At 39.4% G+C, this 19,881-nt stretch overlaps 1 protein-coding gene across 8 annotated transcripts in view; it reads right to left on the bottom strand.

Annotated features, from left to right (window-relative positions):
* SLC39A10 (solute carrier family 39 member 10) overlaps nucleotides 1-19,881 on the bottom strand; it is a 313,899-nt gene that overhangs the window by 168,729 nt on the left and 125,289 nt on the right. For 7 of the 8 annotated variants that reach the window (XM_078328065.1, XM_078328060.1, XM_078328059.1 and 4 more), the window contains exon 1: nucleotides 6,191-6,296. The exons of the other annotated variant lie outside the window; for it this stretch is intronic. The gene's annotated coding sequence lies outside the window, so the exon portion shown is untranslated. Of the gene's footprint in view, nucleotides 1-6,190; nucleotides 6,297-19,881 lie in introns of those variants that run through there. 8 annotated transcript variants of the gene reach the window in all.

Raw genomic sequence — 19,881 nt, 5'->3', positions numbered from 1 at the left:
CCCTTCCTGACACCTTACACTAAAATTAACTCCAGAAGGATTAAAGACTTAAACATAAGACCTAACACCATAAAAACCCTAGAAGAAAATCTAGCCAAAACCATTCAGGACATAGGCATAGGCAAACACTTCATGACCAAAACATAAAAAGCATTGGCAACAAAAGCCAAAATAGACAAATGGGACCTAATCAAACTCCACAGCTTCTGCACAGCAAAAGAAACAGTCATTACAGTGAATCGGCAACCAACAGAATGGGAAAAAATTTTGATGGAATCTACCCATCTGACAAAGGGCTAATATCCAGAATCTACAAGGAACTAAAACATATTTACAAGAAAAAAACAAACAAGCCCATTCAAAAATGGGAAAAGGATATGAACAGACAATTTGCAAAAGAAGACATACATAAGGCCAACAAACATATGAAAAAATGCTCATCATCACTGGTCATTAGAGAAATGCAAATCAAAACTACACTGAGATTTCATCTCACACCAGTTAGAATGGCGATCATTAAAAAATCTGGAGACAACAGATGCTGGAGAGGATGTGGAGAAATAGGAAAACTTTTACACTGTTGGTGTGAGTGTAAATTAGTTCAACCATTGTGGAAGACAGTGTGACGATTCCTCAAGGACCTAGAGATAGAAATTCCATTTGACCCAGCAATCCCATTACTGGGTATATATCCAAAGGACTATAAATCGCTCTACTATAAGGACACATGCACACGAATGTTCATTGCAGCACTGTTTACAATAGCAAAGACCTGGAACCAACTCAAATGCCCATTGATGATAGACTGGACAGGGAAAATGTGGCACATATACACCATGGAATACTATGCAGTCATAAAAAATGATGAGTTCCTGTCCTTTGTAGGGACATGGACGAACCTGGAAACCATCATTCTCAGCAAACTGACACAAGAACAGAAAATCAAGCACCAAATGTTCTCACTCATAGGTGGGTGTTGAACAATGAGAACACATGGCCACAGGGAGGGGAGCACCACACACTGGGGTCTGTCGGGGGGAATAGAGGAGGGACAGCAGGGGGTGGGGAGTTGGGGAGAGATAGCATGGGGAGAAATGCCAGATATAGGTGATGGGGAGGAAGGCAGCAAATCACACTGCCTATGCAACTATCTTGCATGTTTTTCACATGTACCCCAAAACCTATAATGCAATAAAAAAAAAAGAAGGAGGCACTCACTGAATCCTAATCTGTTAAGGGTTCTTAATTACTTCTCGTAAAACACGGGGTTATTTAGTGGCAATATGTAGCTTCATGTATATTTGAGAGAAGGAATATTCTGTTGATCTCAATAACAGATTTATGACTAGGTAACTATAAATAACTGAACATTCCAGCCCATGTTGGGAGACCATAGATAAATCTGTTGGACCTCAGGAGAATTGAGTAATGTCAATACTTAGTTTGAATTTTACACACGTAAGACAGTGTATACATGCTCTTTACTGTGCAAAAAGGGGAAGTTCATAATCTTTCTTGATAGCCTCATTACATTTAAAGGACAAAACAGGAAGTGCCATTGTTAATGGGCAGAAACATAAAAGCTATATTCTTAAAAACACCCTGAAACTTCCTCCCCATGATATTTTGCATGCAGGAACTTTGGGTGGGACCATATGGCTTCCTGCATTTTCTTCAATCAAAGTGGTAAAGTTTGTTTGTTTTAAAATACAGTTTAAAGGAAAGATACTTCCATTTCAGAAGAGAACAACATTCAGTTCCTTTTAGATTTTTATGAGCATATGTGATCATTTGTCATATGTGGCTAAAAAATGACCAGTACTGATGAAGTGCTATTTTATTTTTAGAGATATGCCTCAGTACATTTTCCCAAAATAATTAAAAAAAAAAAAATCTCTGCTTCCTTCCAGGAAAGTTTTGTCCATGGCTAAATGTGGGTCCATATACTTTCATGACAAAGACGATCTTTTCATCCAACTATACTGATGATGACACGCCTGAGTGCTATGGTCTCTGAAACTGGTAAAGTAAAATTCCATTTCCTCAGTTCCTTGTGCACAAATACTAATATGTCATTTTTATAATACTTGTTGGCTTGAAGTAATATTTTAAATAAAGACAAAAATGTCATAAGCCTGAAAAATGAAGGTTAAGTCAGGAAAGAAATAATATTTTAAATAGGCATCTTGGTCTTTAAACATTTATTTCTAACCCTCCAGATTTTCTCATAGCCCATGTCTGAAGGTAAACAATTATTCTACATGAAACTAATCATCCAGGCTGGGCCCAGAGGCTCAGGCCTGTAATCCTAGCACTTTTGGGAGGCCAAGGCAGGAGGATCCCTGAGCCCAGGAGTTTGAGACCAACCTGAGCAACATAGTGAGACCCCTATCTCTACAAAAAAAAAAAAATGAGAGAGATATGATGGCACATGCCTGTTGTCTAAGCTATTCAGGAGGCTGAGGTGGGAGAATTGCTTGAGCCCAAGAATAACCAGTTTATTCTAATATATTGAGGGAACAGTTTCAGCCAAAATGCTTAATTAGAATTTAATTTTGAGGGATGGGCAGGGTGAAAAAAAATTTAATTGAATATAAAAAATTTTTTTTTTTTGAGATGGAGTTTCGCTCTTGTTGCCCAGGCTGGAGTGCAATGGCGTGATCTCGGCTCACTGCAACCTCCGCCTCCTGGGTTCAGGCAATTCTCCTGCCTCAGCCTCGTGAGTAGCTGGGATTACAGGCACGCGCCACCATGCCCAGCTAATTTTTTGTATTTTTAGTAGAGACGGGGTTTCACCATGTTGACCAGGATGGTCTCCATCTCTTGACCTAGTGATCCACCCGCCTCGGCCTCCCAAAGTGCTGGAATTACAGGCTTGAGCCACCACGCCCGGCCTGAATATAAAAATTTTTAGGCTGGGCGCGGTGGCTCAGATCTTTAATCCCAGCACTTTCAGAGGCTGAGGCAAGTGAATCATGAGGTCAGGAGTTTGAGACCAGCCTGGCCAACATGGTGAAACCCCATCTCTAAAAATACTACACAAAAATTAGCCAAGCATGATGGTGCACGCCTATAATCCCAGCTACTCAGGAGGGTGAGGCAGGAAAATCGCTTGAACCTGGGAGGTTGAGGTTGCAGTGAGTTGAGATTGTGCCGCTGCACTCCTGTCTGGGTGACAGATCTAGACTCTGTCTTAATAAAAAAAAATTACCTTAAGCTGTCATCATACAACAAACAGCTTAATGCAATAACAAAGTAAAAGACATGATGAACCAGGAAATTTAGATAAAGCACTTCTCTACATATACCTGGATCCAGTCAAGTACTTGACCGAGGATACCTTTTTATGTATCTTTCTTTTCTAAAATACATAATTATTTTATTTTACCTTTTTTTAAGTTCCAGGATACATGTGCAGGATGTGCAGGTTTGTTACATAGGTAAACATGTGCCATGGTGGTTTGCTGCACCTATCAACCCATCACCCAGGTATAAGCCCAGCATGCGTTAGATCTTTTCCCTAATGCTCTCCCCCACCTATGTATCTTTCTTTGTGGCCTTAAAAACATTTGAGTTTCTTATTCCTTACATAATGATTTCTGCATACAATCTGTGGAAAACAAAACATTTTCTGACTTATCTATTGTAGATTATGTTATGACTGCCTTTCATGAAAAATAGGCATTTTGCAGAACTATTACACTAGTCTAAGAATAGATGATACCACACCGAATCTCCTAATCTAGCAATCTACGCAAATCTTTTTTTGTTTTTTTTTTTCTACTGTCAAAGTATGGAAAAGGTAATGGCCTAGGACCAGAATGAAGGTCTTTCATCTCTCATGTTTAATTGTAGCAGATTTACTTGAAATTACATTTCTCACCTGCAGAAAAGTAAGAGAAGGAGCAAGAATCAACAGAGTAGAAGGGGAAAAGGGGATAACCACAGCATCTCAATGTTTCAGAGTTTGATTTGATCACTGGGAATTTAGGTTAGCCTTTTGCCTTTTCTTTTTTTTTATTTTTTTGAGATGGAGTTTCGCTCTTGTTACCCAGACTGGAGTGCAATGGCATGATCTCGGCTCACCGCAACCTCCGCCTCCTGGGTTCAAGCAATCCTCCTGCCTCAGCCTCCCAAATAGCTGGGACTACAGGTGCGCACCACCATGCCCAGCTAATTTTTGTATTTTTTTTTAGTAGAGACGGGGTTTCACCTTGTTGACCAGGATGGTCTCCATCTCTTGACCTCGTGATCCACCTGCCTCGGCCTCCCAAAGTGCTGGGATTATAGGCATGAGCCACCGCGCCTGGCCAACCTTTTGCCTTTTCTCTATCCAAGATTGTAGTGCTTCTGTCTAATTTTTGTTTTACAAGATGAGTTGGAAATGTAACGGGTTTTACGTATGCAGCTGGAATTTTGAAATAGAAAATTAAAAGGGAGATCCATTGGCCTGAAAGATCAAACTTCTATTAAAAAACTGTGGGTTTCTTATGAGAGGAAGTTTTAAAAACTTGTATTTTAAAAACGTTTTACGGTTCATAAAGCACCTTTCTATAAAGGTATTTCATTTGAACATACAGTGAGGGAGGTCCAGGGTTATAGCATGAGTTACTGGCAGAGCTGTGACCATAACCCATGCATCTTTTCTTCTTTGTTCTTTTTCTTAGATAGGGTCTTGCTATCTTGCCCAGGCTAATCTCAAACTCCTGGGTTCAAACAATCCTCCTGCCTCGGCCTCCTAAAATGCTGGAATTGCAGGTGTGAGCCACCACCCCCGGCCTGCATCTTGTTTCCTTGTTTAAGACTCTTTGCATTACGTTTCTCCCTCTTTCTTTCCCCCTTGCTCCTTCTTTCATGAATGATTCTAATATTTACTTTATGGATGCTTAACATGAAAGACTAAAAGCTTTTTGAGGGCAAATTTGGTATTCTACTAAACTTTGCATCTCTGGTATTATACAGGTCCAAAGCAGGTGTTTGGTTAATGTTTGCTGAATGAACAAATTAATAAAATAAAAACCAAAAGGCAAATTCAAACAGAGAAACAATTTTTCAGATTTTTAAAAAAGTAAGTGAAGTAAATGAAAATAGCAAATCAATATTAGAGTTTTTATATAACTTCAGAATGTCAAATGCTGTAATAGCTGCTATGCATTTATCTATCATATCTATCTATCTATCTATCTATCTATCTATCTATTTGTCATCTGTCTTGTTAGCTTAACTCCAAATAATTCATTTTGTCATCCATTATTATTTACAAATTCTCAGGTCACTAAGTCACAATTATAATTAGGGAAAATGTGTCTTATTTTATTGATAGAATAGAAGTCAGGATTTCTTTTTCAGTACCATAAGGTTTATGGGAATACAACAAATAAAAATATTTACAATTATTTGTCATGTCTGGAAGAGTACAAGACTGTGAGCACTAATTCATATCATATTTATATCAATTTTAGTTACTGACAGCTATTATATTTCCATTGTGAATTTCACAGGCTATGAAGGCCTTAACTGATCATTTTTATATTACTCTATCTTCACGGCTTATCCACATCTAGATTTCAACTGGTCATGCTTAAGATAAAGCAAGTGCTCACATATATTTTTTTCTACCTTCATGTCTAGGTAGAGATCCTAGATGTGTTGAGCTTCATTTTATTTCTGTACATATAAGTAAACATCTGTACATGTGACTTGGATGAAAATTAAAGGAAGAATTTAATTATTGTTCATTTAAGACTAATAATTATTGGGTTCATGTACTAGGAAGTTATACCAAGAAAAAGACTCTCAAAGAAGACACAAAATTTACAAAGCCAAACTCATAAAATATATAAAGATGATGACATATCCAAGATCAGATTTAGATTATCTAGATCATCCCAAAGAAGAATATACCAGAAAATAGCCCAAGCTGTAACTTTACCAATTTAGTTACTGCTGTCAAGAAACATTGCACAATGCCATCTAGTGACGAGTGACCAATGTATGATTAATCACATAGAAATGACTAGATGAGGAGGGGGAAATTCCCAGGATTTTATATGTAAGAGGGAAAGTCCTTCTAAGAGAATTAAAATGGATAGAGATTAGTTTTATTTCTCCAGGTACACTTAGTGTATGATAATTTATCACCGATCTGCAGCTTGGAGTTTTTATTTTGAAATACTGTATTGCCACCTACCTCCAAATCTGCAGTTCCACCTCCTTCTGAAGCTGCCCTTCATTATTCTTTCCACAGCTGAACTCAGAACTCTGAGTGTTCTCCAAGCTGCAGCCCCCCATCTAATGACAGGTAATGGAGGTGGAGCACTTTAGAAACCAGTCTCAACAAATTAAAAAAAAAAAGGACTTCAAAAAAGGGAAACAAGTTGATTCTTAAAACAATCCATGCCACATTAAAAATAATAACAATAAATAAACTTGAAGTTCAAAGAGTAAAACCAAAACAAGGACTAGAGGAAATCATCTCTGTTTTTCTTAGCCAATGACTATGCAGACCTGATGCTGTCTTGTTCTTATACCATATCGTCCTTGAAAATGTCAGAGACCTCTTTCTGAATGTTCATAACATTATTCCCTAAGGGAAATAATTTTCTCCAACATTTCTCATCTTTTGTAAACAGATGGCATATATATATGGATTTTTTTTTTTTTTAAAGAGAAAAACCAACAATCTGTCAACTGTGGAATTCTTACAGTCCGGTAGTTTCTTTTCAGTTAATTTTTCACAACTAAATTAACTAGTGTTGCTACCATAGATACATTTAAGAAAATCAGACACTTTGCTGCCTTTACATATATCTGTCTGAAACTCGGCAGGAATATTTCAGTTGCCTTAGAAAAATACACAGTTAACAAACTTTGTAAATTGAAAAGAAAACCTTATCAAAATCTCCAGCTTCAAGTACATTTAGTTGTTTCCTTTTTATTGTTGCTTACATGCTGTGATTGGAGCACAATGTGTGGAAATTGCATAACCATTATTTCCACAAATCAAAGCTTTTAAAACATGGGAAAGCCAAGTGGATCTGCTGCATGAAATGTTGATTAAAAAATTCCACTCCGCCTTTATGTCTAAAGCCTTCCCTTCTTTTAAGTATCAATGGTTTCTTCAGTCATAAGCATCACTAAGATGTGTTTCATTCGTTTAACTGCTTTTAAAATCAGAATTAGCTATAGGTCAAATAACACGTTTTGAAAAGTGTTTTCTCTCTGTGTCTTATATTTTTCATTAGTTCCACTTTATTTTGCTATTTTTAATATTTTGGAGGTAATCTAGGCAAAGAGCTTTTAATTCTTTGTTTGTTTGTTTGTGTTTGAGACGGAGTCTCGCTCTGTTGTGAGGCTGGAGTGCAGTGGCACAATTTCAGCTCACTGCAACCTCTGCCTTCCAGGTTCAAGCAATTCTCCTGCCTCGGTTCCTGAGTAGCTGGGACTACAGGTGTGTGCCACCACACCCAGCTAATTTTTTTTTTTTTTTTTGGTATTTTTAGTAGAGATGGGGTTTCATCATGTAGGCCAGGATGGTCTTGATCTCTTGACCTTGTGATCCATCCACCTTGGCCTCCCAAAGTGCTGAGATTACAGGCATGAGCCACCGCGTCTGGCCAAGAGCTTTTAATTCTTAATGCATTAGAACCATCAAGAAAACATTCAGTGCAGTTTCCATGTCTCAGGGGAAAGTTTTGGTATCCTCAGCTCGAACCATTCCCAGGTTTATGGGGACTAGGGGAAAGCCTTTCAGTACTCATTTTACATTTTATAATGTACCCAATCAAGTGCTATGCAGTGGTATATGCCTGTGGTCCCAGCTACTCAGGGAGCTCAGGAGAGAGCATCATCGGAGCTCAGAAATTTCAGTCCGGCCTGGGCAACACAGCAAGACCCCATCTCTAAAAATGGAAAATAAGGAAAAGAAAACAGTACCCAGTCAGATGGCTATGTAGGTGAAAGAGAACCTGAATGAATCATATGACAGTGAAGAAAAGCACTTGTTATTCCCAGCTTTCTGTGTTCCTCTTTTGCTCTAGCGGAGCTTTGGTTGTACGACTCTAAAACCCAAGCAACACTGCTTTCCCTGGAGCCACAGCTACTGCTGAGGACTCAGAAACTTCTCCCTTCTTGGTGAACACGTCTAGAGTTGGGTTGGGGGTGGGATGAAGATCTCTAACACCCTCCTGGAAATAAATAAGTACAAATAGGTAATTTTCTTGAGAGTGAAATAAAGCTTTGTTTTCAGATGTTCTACTGGGATAGTCTGGTAGTTCTTTCAGTGTTTAAACTCATTTTGAGTCTGTAAAAGTGGCATCATCTTTAGCTTTGACACTGTTCGGCACCTGAGATATAATGAGCATAAATATCTTTTTAGGTTCCTGGATCAAAGATTGTTTCCTTCTGTAATGTTTCTCCTCGAAGAAGTGTTTCAGTGTTCTGTAAATTTCAGAGATTATAAGGGTAAAATAGCGATTATAGCAAAAGTCTATGATCAGTGACATTGTCTAATTTTGAATCACGGTGGCAGCTTTTCTTTTGTCTTTAAATTTGGTGTCATTTCTTCCTATCATTTCCACCCCTGGGATTTTTCTGGTTAGAGATGTATATAACTGCCTTTCTGCCCACATTCCTTTCTAAAAGGATCTGTTCCCTTGCTGAACAGATGGGCCTAGTCATCCATGTTTATAGCATATGACCCTACTCCCCTGGTTATGATGATTGGACCAGTGTGTGGAGACCTACTGTGAGAGCTGATCCATAGGTTAGGCCAAGCCAACTAGAAGATATTATTTGAAAAAATTTTACCAAGACACAAAAGTCATAGATAAGTGATGAGAATTGGAGTTGTAGGGCCGCAGGTATTTAGCGTGAGAGTTCTATGGTAAGCTTCAGCTACATGAACATCAAATTATGAGGGAACACAAAGGAAAGCCCTTACATGTGGAGCCAGCCTATGAGAGCAACCTGGAATAGACATGCAGAGAGAAGCAGTAGCAAGAGCTCACAATGACATTTGTAAAACCCTTCTCACCATACAGAGCCTTTTCTACTTTAAACAAACAGTATGTTTTTCAGCATGGCTTGGGTTGGATAGCCAATCTCCAGAGATAATCCCCTGTTTGTCTTAAACTAATCAGCATTATCACATCATGCTATCCATGTGACAGAGTAGGCATGCCAACCATTAATGAACAATAAACTTAAGGAGACAGTTACTGGAGTTCTGTTTGCTTTTTGAGAGTGTTCGCTCTCTCACCCAGGCTGAAGGGCTGTGAGGGGATCATGGCTCACTGCAGTCTCAATCTCCTGGGCTCAAGAGATCTTCCCACCTTGGCCTCCCAAGTGGTTGGGACCACAGGTGCAGGCCACCACACCCGGCTAATTTTTTCGATGTTTTGTAGAGACGGGGTCTCCCTATGTTGCCCAGGCTGGTCTCTAAGTCCTGAGCTCCAGTGTTCTGCCCACTTTGGCCTCCCAAAGTGCCAAGGTAAAAGGCATGAGTCACCACTGCCAGCCAGTTGCTGGAGTTTTTAGAAAAGAAAATTCCTGTCTGATCCATGGGAGTTCCTTCAAAGATACTCTCTGCTTTTGTAGTTATCACCTAGGAATTGTGTAACTCTGGTTGCTTCTGACTACCACTTGAAAAGGCAGCCTAAAATGAAAACTGCATCACGGAAGATAGAGTACAGCAGTGGAAAGAAAGTAGGCCAGGCATGGTGGCTCACACCTGTAATCCTAGCACTGTGGGAGGCTGAAGTAGGTGGATCATGAGGTCAGGAGTTTGAGACCAGCCTGGCCAACATGGTGAAACCCCAGCTCTACTAAAAATGCAAAAAATTAAATGGGCGTGGTGGCGGGTGCCTGTAATCCCAGCTACTCGGGAGGCTGAGGCAGGAGAATTGCTTGAGCCAGGGAAGCGGAGGTTGCAGTGAGCCAAGATCTTACCATTGCACTCTATCCTGGGCAACAAGAGCAAAACTGTGTCAAAAAAAAAAAAAAAAAAAGAAAAAAGAAAGTAGATTTTGATTGACATAATGGAGCTACCGGTTTTCTTAAAATCTGCCCAGTTTTTGGTTCCTCAGTCACATTGGCCAATACATTCCCTTAATTGTTTAAATTGTTTGATTGGATTTTCTTTTGTCATTGAACCCTTAAATTTGAGTGAGACTAATGATTTTCTAGGTCTTCGGAAACAAAGCAGTCACTTGAATTTCAGGGCTCCTTAAGTAGAACAGTCCTTAGTACCATCTTCGCTAGGGTGTTTTGCCTGGCACACATTAGCTGCATCATCGAAATTTATTAAATGATCAGTTCCCTCCTCTCAAACTCTTTTTTTCCCCCCAACTCTTTCAGTAATATGATCAGCATACAACCTTTGAAAGTAGTGGATTTCAGCGAGGCTTCTGACTTTCAGGTTGTGTGATATGGTCTTAGAGAAGATTAAAGACAACTATTAATGACATGCAAGTGGTTAAGGAAGAATCCAATCAACTTCGTCAAGGCTGGGAAAAATACTGATAGTGCTATGCAAACAGACATCATGCCACATTCCTCCTTATTGTATCTTTTGTATAGTTACCTTCATTCCTACCTTGAGTAAACTTTGTCCTCTACATTTAGAATGCAGATAGATAAAAAATGATTACATTTTCCTATGGTCAAAATTAAGGCGTGTGTCTGGAACTTTGGTACATTACCTCACATAATCCTGACAATCCTGCCTGGTGTGTGTCATTAGTTCTATCACACAGATGAGGAAATTGAGGAAGAGAGATTAATTAACTTGTTCAAGTTAGTAAGGAGTAAGAGTTGAGATGGAAGTGAAAAGGTCTACTATTACTTTATGATAATTAGCAAATACGATTAATTGATGACCTCTCTGAAGCTCTTGCTGAAAGGATATCATAGCCTGCATAGACTGCCTCTAGTGACAGTGGTTCCCTCCAAAGATGCTAACTGAATGACTGGTAGTGGGAGATACTTATTTTTCACTGTCCAGTGTTTTGTACCTTTTGAAGTTTGAACTATATGCTTATATTACTTTATCCAAAAAATACATATTTAGAGAAAAATTATATCATGGAAATTTTATCTGATAAAACAATAGGCCTATCACAGATGATTTGGAGCTCCCTTCTAGTGCTAAATTTATTTCATTGTGTGAGTCTATAAAAAGGCCTCCTACTTTTAAAGAATACAAAGATTTCTTCACTGAATGTTCTCCCAAACCATTGAAACTGCCTAAAAGGATCTTTAAAAAGGTCATCTATATTTTTGGCAGTATGAGTGGCTTAAAAAAAAAGATTAGATCAATTAAATTTTGGAAATTAAGCTTCAGATTCAGATTAGGCCAAATGTCTCTAGGGCCCAATAAAACCTAATGGGACCTGCCAGTATTTTCACTTGAAAGGACAACTTTGTTGTGATTAACACCAAACCACCAAAGGAATGGAGAGAGGAGCAGTTAAGGGTCCAACAATTAATCACTCAAGATGTCTCCCATGGGTATGGACAAGCTGAAGGGAAGCATGCTTTGCACATTTTATTTTCTCAGGAACACAGCAGGCATTTTGTAAAATCACTAGGATAGGCCTCATAACCAAAAGAAAGGAGGATAAAGAAAATTCATGTACATAGGCATTGGCAATTTGCTTTTGTTCTCTAATGACAAACCCTACGGGAGACAGGAACCCCTTGGAGTCTGACCTTGCCTCTTCCTAGTGAGGACAGCGTAGTGTGTGCATATGTGTGTTTAAAGTGACGGCTTCACATTTATGAAATCTTTCAAGTGTCAGAGATACCAATTGCAGGTTATCATAAGGTTTTTCGTCAAACATGGCATAGTTTTTTAGTACAGCTACTTGAGTGTGCGTATTTTTGAGTAGCTTGAAACATTAAAACAATGAAAAACCTTTTAATGCACTGCAATTAGCACAAATATGAGCTATGTGGCTAAGCTCCACTGTTTTCAGCATTGAAGATAGTCATATCTAATTTTGCTGCCATAGAAAGCAAATCAGTTCTGCTAACTGAAGCCCACGGTTATTTTGCACATTATTTTTCTGAATTCCTTGGGTCTATTTTAGCATTTGAAATCCTAAAAAATTCTGTCCTAGGCCAGGTGTGGTGGCTCACACCTGTAACCCAAGCACTTTGGAGGCCAAGGCAGGTGGATCACCTGAGGTTGGGAGTTCAAGACCAGCCTGACCAACACGGTGAAACCCTATCTTTAAAAAAAAAAATTCTGTCCCAGCATTCTTTCTGGAAAAAAGTCCATATACTCTCTTTTGATCTCTACTAGTCCACAAGTCACTCTTGACTGAAGTTATAAAGCAAGAGAGGGGATTTAATTTATGGGCTTTTGTATTATTATTATTTTTTAATTTATTTTACTGCATTTCCCCTCCAAGGCCACAGGATTCTGCTGCAAATTCTAACAGGAGGAGGCAATGATAACCTTTACTAAAATCTCAGAACTACAGGATAGGATCCCTGAGTAGGCTTCTGTGTGAAAGGCATTTCTACCTTTCTATGTATCTTTAGAATCTTAACTTTCATGAGAGAAGAATAGAATTGCAACAGTGGAGCAATCCATTGTGTACTTGTAGCTGGCAATTTAATAAACCTGCAGGAAATTCGATGGAGTCCTGTCAGTGTCTCTCTTTGCCCACATGGGGCTTCTGTAGGAAACTTTCTGTGTCAGGCCAGGAATTCCATGTAACCAGACCTTGATTTCCCAATGGTGGTGTGTGTCACTTGGTGTCACTGTCAGACAGTTCTGCCAACGTTGTTATTAGGCCTCACATGGCAATATAAACTGGCCGATGTAACAGGTTTCCCCTACATCTTGTCTATCAAACCTAGCAAAACTTTCAGTTCATCCCCTTCTATTCCAACCTGATCAAAGCTTGAAAGTGTTTCCTGAAATTTTATAGGTTTAGTTGTCTCATTTAAATTACCCCCATGAAAATCTCCTGGATCCTAAGATTAATGTAAACTTTAATCTATAATATGATTTCTTCCCTACCTGTGGCCTGGTTTTTACTCCCTTTGTAACTGTTTAATGGAAGAAGGTAAAATCCTTTGAGAAAAGTAGTTCACAACCTTCCCTGTCGCACCTAGAGACCTCTGCTCCATTTTGCTTGTTATAGTTTTATAAAAGCATCGAGACTTTCCTTAATGAAGAGAACTCAGAGAGCTTCTGCCATGAACTTTGCTGAACTCAAATCAGAAGGCCAGAACATATAAAACAGATTAATTCATGAAGACCCTTAAGGGAAATTCTTAACAGTCTGTGGCTCAAGTTCGGTTATTTTGAAATACAGATGAAAATGCCATCCTTAAAGAGATGCTTTATGATTAATGAGATAATGTGTATAATATGTTTTGAGTTCCTAGAGCAATCGTCCAAATAAGGAAGCTATTATTATTTATTATTACCATCCAGATGCTGGGACTATATATTTCTCAAGGACAAAATAAAATATAGGACAGATGCAAAAATTCCAGATTATCAGCAAGCTCTAGGGAAGCTAGCATATGGTATGGTATCCTTTGATAAATATGCTAAGTATGTATTTACGTGATAAACTGACTAGTGAAATTAGAGAGCTGCCTTTGAGAGTTATCGCTAGAATTCAGCAAGTTCTTTGGTGCACTGACAAATGGAGGCAAATTCTACACGAGGTAGATGGTTCTTGCCAGTATTTGGAACACACCCCTTTTCTTACTGTAGCTGGAAGCAATGATTAAGAAAAGAACCAATGAATAAAAGATGGGCTCTTTTCTTCACTGTTAGTGGGAGTAAAACTTGGCAACCCTTTAAGAAGGCAATTTAACAATATCTGTTAAAATTGCAAACCATATGCCCTTTGACCCAATAACTAGTACTTTACCTTATGGATATACTTACATTGCAGCATCGTTTGTAATAGCAAAAATTAGAAACCACCTAAATGTTTGTTAATAACAGAATGATTACATAACTTAGAAACACATTCAATTCTATTTTATGCAATAAAAAAAGATTGAGGAAGATTTGTATTTGTAGATATAAAAAGATCCCCAAAATGTGTTTTTCTGTTTTTTTTTTTTTTTTTTTTTTTTTTTTTTTTTGAGATGGAGTCTGGCTTTTTGGCCCAGGCTGGAGTGCACTGGCACGACCTTGGCTAACTGCAACCTCGGCCTCCAGGGTTCAAGCAATTCTCCTGTCTCAGCCTCCTGAGTAGTTGGGATTACAGGCGTGTGCCACTACACCTGGCTAATTTTTGTATTTTTACTATAGACCGGGTTTCCCCATGTTGGCCAGGCTGGTCTCGAACTCCTGAACTCAAGTGATCTGCCTGCCTTGGCCTCCCAAAGTACTGGGATTACAGGCATGAGCCACCACGCCCAAGATATGTTTTTCAGCAAGATGTAAAGCTATGTGTATGGTATGACTGCACTTGTGTGAATGAAACAAAGGAAACGCGTGAACTGGTATGTATGCAAAATATTTATATGTGTATATATACAAAACACCTATTAACTGTGGTTAATTATGAGGAGAGAGTGTTATGAAAAGTAAAAAGGAAAACCATTTTTCTTTTATTGTGTACCTTTAAAAACCATATATATAACTTCAATTTTAAAACTTTTTTTCTTTTTCTTTATAATGGTAATCAAATAATTTTTTTTTTTTTAAAGAAAGAAGGAATCCTCTTTTTCTTCTATTGCAGCTTAGAAGGCACTTTGAAAAGCTGTTGCTATTTTGCAACTCACACCATGACCATTATTTCCTTGACAGAAGCATCTTTGGACACCCATGGGGTTCTAGAAATCTCATTGTTATCCCAGAGTGACTAGATCAGAACCACTTGGTTTGCATCTAAAACACCTGCGAGGTAAAACCTCTCTTATTCCCAAAGCCAATGTGAGTGTGGAAGGATAAAGTGACATTTATTTTCCAATCTCATCACCAGTAATTTTGTTTAAAAAATCTGTTTGCCTTAAAGTCACCTAAAAAAATACTTGTGACTACATAATTGAGAATAGTAAGCTGATTTTTATCATTAACTGAGTCTTCATTTTGGGTTCTTACACAAACAACATCCAAGTGTTAGGGAGGAGAAACAATCCTCAAACTTTTCTCTCCTGACATATATTCAAATTGAAACAACATCTTTTGCTAAGGCTGAACCTGGTACCCCTGCATGTGTCATTTAAACCCTCTCAGGGAAGTTTTTAAATAGCTGTGCAAAACCACTGCAATGTAATTGAAGGAGCAAAATCTGCACATCTGCACCTTGGCCTCCCTGGGCTAGCCTTGAGACCACCTAATATAATTGATGTGTGAAATCATTATCCTGCTTTATTATGTAAGGCCGTGTTGCATTTGCCACCAAGGATCAAAATTACTTTAGTTTTTGTTCGGGCACAGTGACTCACACCAGCAATCCCAGCACTTTGGGAGGCTGAGGCTGGCAGATCACTTGATGTCAGGAGTTCCAGACCAGCCTGGCCAACATGGTGAAACCGGTCTCTACTAAAAATACAAAAATTAGCCAGGTGTGGTGACTGGTGCCTGCAATCCCAGCTACTTGGGTGGCTGAGCCAGGAGAATCACTTGAACCCAGGAGGCAGAGGTTGCAGTGAGCTGAGATCACGCCACTGCACTAAAGCCTGGGTGATGAAGTGAGATTTGGTCTCAAAAAAAAAAAAAGTGAATTACTTTTGTGCCTTTTAAAAAATATTAATTAATTAATAGAGACAGGGTCTGTGTGTTGCCCAGGCTGGTCTAGAACTCCTGGGCTCAAGCAATCTTCCCGCCTCGGCTCCCAAAGTGCTGGAATTATAGGCATGAGCCACCATGCCCAGCCTATTTTTTAATGCTTTTTAAAAAACATATAATGACCAGCATAATTTTCTTCATGTTGCTGACAGAGGAGAGTAAAGTAAGTTGACCCTTCAGCAACATGGGTTTGAACTTCGCGGGCTCGCTTACACGCGGATTCTTTTGAACCAATGGAAAGCAGCATTGGTGGGATAGGAACCCTCTGTGTGTGGAGGACCAACTTTTCTTTTTATTTTTTATTTTATTGCATTATGGATTTTGGGGTACATGTAAATAACATGCAAGATAGTTGCATAGGTACACACATGGCAGTGTGATTTGCTGCCTTCCTCCCCTTCACCTATATCTGGCATTTCTCCCCATGCTATCTCTCCCCAACTCCCCACCCCCTGCTGTCCCTCCCCTATTCCCCCCAAAAGACCCCAGTGTGTAGTGCTCCCCTCCCTGTGTCCATGTGATCTCATTGTTCAACATCTGCCTATGAGTGAGAACATGCAGTATTTCATTTTCTGTTCTTGTGTCAGTTTGCTGAGAATGATGGTTTCCAGGTTCATCCATGTCCCTACAAAGGACACAAACTCATCATTTTTGATTGCTGCATAATATTCCATGGTGTATATGTGCCACATTTTCCCAGTCCAGTCTATCCTTGATGGGCATTTGGGTTGGTTCCAGGTTTTTGCAATTGTAAACAGTGCTGTAATGAACATTCGTATGTATGTGTCCTTATAGTAAAATGATTTATAGTCCTTTGGATATATACCCAGAATGGGATTGCTGGGTCAAATGGAATTTCTATCTCTAGGTCCTTGAGGAATCGCCACACTGTCTTCCACAATGGTTGAACTAATTTACACTCCCACCAGCAGTGTGAAAGTGTTCCTATTTCTCCACATCCTCTCCAGCATCTGTTGTCTCCAGATTTTTTCATGATCGCCATTCTGACTGGTGTGAGATGGTATCTCAATGTAGTTTTGATTTGCATTTCTCTAATGACCAGTGATGATGAGCATTTTTTAAATATGTTTGTTGGCCTCATGTATGTCTTCTTTTGTAAAGTGTCTGTTCATATCCTTTTCCCACTTTTGAATGGGCTTGTTTGTTTTTTTCTTGTAAATCTGTTTGAGTTCTTTGTAAATTCTGGATATCAGCCCTTTGTCAGATGGGTAAACTGAAAAAATTTTTTCCCATTCTGTTGGTTGCCAATTCACTGTAATGACTGTTTCTTTTGCTGTGCAGAAGCTGTGGAGTTTCGTTAGGTCCCATTTGTCTATTTTGGCTTTTGTTGCCAATGCTTTTGGTGTTTTGGTCATGAAGTCCTTGCCTACTCCTATGTCCTGAATGGTTTTGGCTAGATTTTCTTCTAGGGTTTTTATGGTGTTAGGGAGGACCAACTTTTCACATTTGCAACTTGGGCAGGGTCAACTGTGGGACGTGAGTATGAGCGGATTTGGTTATGCGTAGGGTGGGGGAGGTGGGGGTTAGGGATGGAAGTGAAGGGGGGAGGTGGCGGGTGGGGGTGGAGGTGAGGGTGAGGGGGGGCAAGGGGGAAGGTGGGGGGTGGGAGCAAGGTGGGGAGGTGGGGTGTCCTGGAACTCATCCTTCTTCCCCGCCTCCCCCAAGGCCACGCACACCCAAGGACTGTGTTATAATTCTATGAAGCTGAAGAGCAGGAGTTCTGAACCTGGGAGCATGTTAGAGCTAATTCTCGGACCACATTCTAGACCTACGGAGTCAGAAATGGTGTGGGGCTCAGCAATCTGTGTTTTAACAATCTTTAAAGCTTCAGAAACACTGTTTGGGAATAACTTCAGTGTGGGACTAAGTGCCATGAAATAGCTTGCTTTTGTGATATCTCTGATCTTCTAATGAGAGTATGTTTACTCAATATATTTACATACTTCTGAGTGATTATTTTGAAAAGTCAGCTTCCTGGGCTGCTTGTGTCAGAATCACATGGAAGACGTGTTAGGATACAGATTCCTGGATCTCTCTGAAGGCAGGGCCTGAAAATTAGCATTTTAAACACATATCCTAACACATTTTCACATACACTAAAGTTCCCACTCCAGCTCTGTAGAGCAATTGAGACAGGTTCTTATTCTCCCTTCTTATATTTTCATTTCGGCATAATCTTATTGCCTCTGCTGTTTCTCTGCCATCATCACTGTTATCCTTGGGAAAGAGCAGGCGATGTTGACTGACAGTGGTGGAACTGGGGAAGGTGATAAAAATAATACAATTTTTGGAGAGAGATCCAAGATGGCTGATTACTAGCAGCTCAGGATTGTAGCTCCCAGTGCAAGTGCAGAGAATGAGAGGACGTCACACTTTCAGATGAATTTTTGTTGCTCACGGACCAGGAGATTCCCAGTGGAGGAGCCCCATGGGTTGCCAGCACGACTCTTGTGGCTGGCACCCTGGTACAGCGGTTCTTGGTGCAGAGCAAATGGGACTGGGTCCCCTTTTGGTCAACGTTTGGAGCTCCGGGAAGGCAGTGTTGCCTATTCAGCTGATTGAAAACGGGACTCAAGAAGGAAGCCAGACTGGAGATTCCGGGGCAGAAAAGCACCATGAATTTTAACGCCGCTGTTTTTGCTGGCCCAGTGGTCTGCTCAGATTCCAGCTCTGGGAATCAACAAGTTGGACATCCACTCAGAGACCTAATTTGAAAGTCGGTAATTACAAAGATGACAGCTGGATAAACTTACAATGATGGGAAGAAACCAGCGTAAAAAGGCTGAGAATACCCAAAATCAGAATGCCTCACCCTCTACAGGGGATCACAGTTCCTCATCAACAAGGGAACAAGGCCTGATGGAGAACGAATGTGTTCCATTAACAGATTTAGGCTTCAGAAGGTGGATAATAAGAAACTTCTGTGAGTTAAAAGAACATGTTCTAGCCAAATGTAAAAAACTAAGAATGCTGAAAAAAGTAATCTAGAGAGGAATATAAGTGAATTAATGGAACTGAAGAATACAATATGAGAACTCTGTGAAGTATGCACATGTTTTAACAGTCGAATTGATCAAGCAGAAGAAAGGATATCAGAGGTCAAAGACCCAACTTAATGAAATGAAACGAGAAGACAAGATTAGAGAAGAAAGAGTAAAAAGGAATGAGCAAAGTCTCCAAGAAGTATGAGACTATGTGAAAAGACCTAATTTACATTTGATAGGTGTACCTGAATGTTATCAAGAGAATGAATCCAAGCTGGAATATATTCTTCAGGATATTATTCAGGAAACTTTCCTAACCTAGTAAGGCAGGACAATACTCAACTCCAGGTAATACAGAGAACACCACAAAGATATTCCTTAAGTAGAGCAACCCCAAGACATATAATCGTTAGATTCACCAGGGTTGAAATAAAGGAGAAACTTTTAAGGGCAGCTAGAGAGAAAGGTCAGGTTACCCATAAAGGGAAGCCTATCAGACTCACAGCAGATCTCTCAGCTGAAACCCTACAAACTAGAAGGGGGCGGGGGTGTCAATATTCAATATCCTCAAAGAAAAGAATTTTCAACCCAGAATCTCATATCCAGCCAAATTAAGCTTCATAAATGAAGGAAAAATAAAATTTTTTGCAAACAAGCAAGCAGTCAGAGATTTCATCACCACCAGGCCTGCTTTACAAGAGCTTCTGAAAGAAGAAGCACTATACACAGAAAGGAACAACCAGTATCAGTCATCCCAAAAACTTACCAAAAGGTAAAGAGTATCTCCATAATCAAGAATCTATATCAACTAATGGGCAAAATAGCCAGCTAGCATTAAACAACAATATTAAACTCACAAATATCAATATTAATCCTAAATTTAAATGGATTAAATGCCCCAATCAAAGACACAGACAGGCAAATTGAATAAAAAGTCAAAACCCATCGGTACATTGTATCCAGATTCATCTCATAAGCAAGGACACACAAAGACTCAAAACAAAGGGTTGGTGGAAGACTTACCAATCAAATGGAGAGCAAAAAAACAAAAACAAAAACAAAAAAAACAGGAGTTATAACTTTAGTCTCTGACAAAATAGACTT

This window comes from Callithrix jacchus, chromosome 6 (genome assembly GCF_049354715.1).
Source record: "Callithrix jacchus isolate 240 chromosome 6, calJac240_pri, whole genome shotgun sequence".
NCBI classification, from domain to species: Eukaryota; Metazoa; Chordata; class Mammalia; order Primates; family Cebidae; genus Callithrix; species Callithrix jacchus.
The sequence above is the reverse complement of the archived record's forward strand: the minus strand, read 5'-3'. Positions and strand labels throughout refer to the sequence as shown.